The sequence below is a fragment of the Bison bison genome, unplaced genomic scaffold (assembly GCF_000754665.1).
Source record: "Bison bison bison isolate TAMUID 2011002044 unplaced genomic scaffold, Bison_UMD1.0 scf7180017864516, whole genome shotgun sequence".
Classification (NCBI taxonomy): Eukaryota; Metazoa; Chordata; class Mammalia; order Artiodactyla; family Bovidae; genus Bison; species Bison bison.
Window position 1 is genome coordinate 5,892,622 of NW_011495069.1, and position 2,482 is coordinate 5,895,103.

Genomic DNA, 2,482 nt, shown 5'->3' on the forward strand with positions numbered 1-2,482 from the left:
TTAACGATGGTCAGCTGGGGACTGCCCTGGTGGTCCAGTGGCTAAGCCTCCTTCCTCCCAATGTAGGGGGCCCAAGTTTGATCCCTAGTCAGGGAACTATATCCCACGTGCTGCGACTAAGACTTGGCACAGCTAAAATAAATAAAAATAAATATTTTTTTTTTAAAGTCAGCTGAGGAGGGAGGGGAACAGACTGAGTGCAAAGGAATTTCATCTTTTACTCTCTTATATGTTGGCATTTTCCTCTTATTGTTGGCATTTCTTTTAACAAATGTATAACTTATGTGTATTCGAAATACATACAGAAAATGATAAAAAATTTAAGTTTCACACTACTTGTACTTTGGGATTTTTTTGGATTTGTTATGTCTTTGTGCGTTTTAATAAACTGTCAATGAACTTTAAAAGATACGTATGCATATACAAGAGAAAAATTAATTATGAAGCTTTTGAGCAAGCTACATTACATTAGCAAGCTTCATGTGCCACACTATTTAAGAGAAGCTATGTAAAATTGTGGCTCTATAATTCTACAAACACAAAAAATAAAAGCATTTTCAATAAAGCAAAGGATAGAGTTGACCCTCCTTATCCAACGGGTTCCACACCAGGGATATGCAGGGCTAATTCTTGGTGTTAGTGCTAGAAGGTCTTGTAGGTCTTCATAGAACCGTTCAACTCCCTTTCTTCAGCATTACTGATCGGGGCATAGACTTGGATTACCGTGATATTGAATGGTTTGCCTTGGAAATGAACAGGGATCATTCTGTCGTTTTTGAGATTCTATCCAAGTACTGCATTTCGGGCTCTTTTGTTGACTATAATGGCTCCTCTGTTTGTTCTAAGGGATTCTTGCCCACAGTAGGAGATATAATGGTCATCTGAGTTAAATTAACCCATTCCAGTCCATTTTAGTTCACTGATTCCTAAAACGTTGATGTTCACTCTTGCCATCTCCTGCTTGACTACTTCCAATTTGCTTTGATTCATGGACCTAACATTCCAGATTCCTATGCAATATTGTTCTTTACAGCATCAGACTGTACTTCCATCACCAGTCACATCCTGGGTATTGTTTTTGCTTTGGTTCTGTCTCTTCATTCTTTCTGGAGTTATTTCTCCACTGATCTCCAGTAGCATATTGAGCACCTACAGACCTGGAGAGTTCATCTTTCAGTGTCCTATCTTTCTGTCTTTTCATACTGTTCATGGGGTTCTCAAGGCAAGAATACTGAAGTGGTTTGCCATTCCCTTCGGTGGACCATGTTTTGTCCGAACTTTCCACCATGACCTGTCCATCTCGGGTGGCCCTACATGGCGTGGTTCATCGTTTCATTGCAGCCATGAAATTAAAAGATGCTTGCTCCTTGGAAGAAAAGCTATGAACAACCTAGACAGCATATTAAAAGCCAGAGACATTAGTTTGCCAACAAAGGCCTGTCCAGTCAAAGCTATGGTTTTTCCAGTAGTTACGTATAGATGTGAGAGTTGGACTATAAAGAAAGCTGAGTGCCAAAGAATTGATGCTTTTGAACTGTGGTGTTGGAGAAGACTCTTGAGAGTCCCTTAGACTGCAAGGAGATCCAACCAGTCCATCCTAAAGGAGATCAGTCCTAAATATTCATTAGAAAGACTGATGCTGAAGCTGAAACTCCAATACTTTGGCCACCTGATGCGAAGAACTGACTCATTTGAAAAGACCCTGATGCTGGGAAAGATTGAAGGAAGGAGGAAAAGGGGACAACAGAGGATGAGATGGTTGGATGGCATCACTGACTCAACGGACATGAGTTTGAGCAAGCTCCGGGAGTTGGTGATGGACAGGGAAGCTTGGCATGCTGCAGTCCATGGGGTCGCAAAGAGTTGGACACGACTGAGCGACTGAACTGAACTGAACTGAGCATCATGGATTTTGGTATTGATAGGATGTCCTAGAACCAGTCTCCCAGGATACTGTAATTCTGAACCAGAGAATTCCCAGCCTGGCTTGAGTCAGGATCTATTGTGAATCTTGTTAAGTGTCTCCAGGGATTCTGAATCAGTAAGGCTGCTCCTCAAACTATTGCTGAGTGGTTGTTTTATTTTTACGTCGAAAAAACAAATGTGGTCACTGAGCCTCAGAAAGGGAAAGAGACCTTCTCAGAGTCACAAAGGAAGCCCCATCCCTCTCTTCTTGTGTCCCCTCCCCCATATCCCACCCCAGGGGGAAAAATGCTTCCCCCACCACCCCTCTAGATTAGACCAGCTGTGAGCATCACAGAATTAAACTTCAAACATTTTAACGCAGCTCCAAAGTTATTTCCTCCCATGTGGAGAAAGAGCATCCCTTGAGAAAGATGTTAAATTGCCTTAATTATGTTTCTTTCAAAGGCACAGAGTGCCCATCTGCTTTCAAGGTGGGGGCTATGGATGCACGCTGAGCACACATACAAATCAACCCCAATAATGCAAACACTATGAACAGGTCCATGTAGCAGGTATC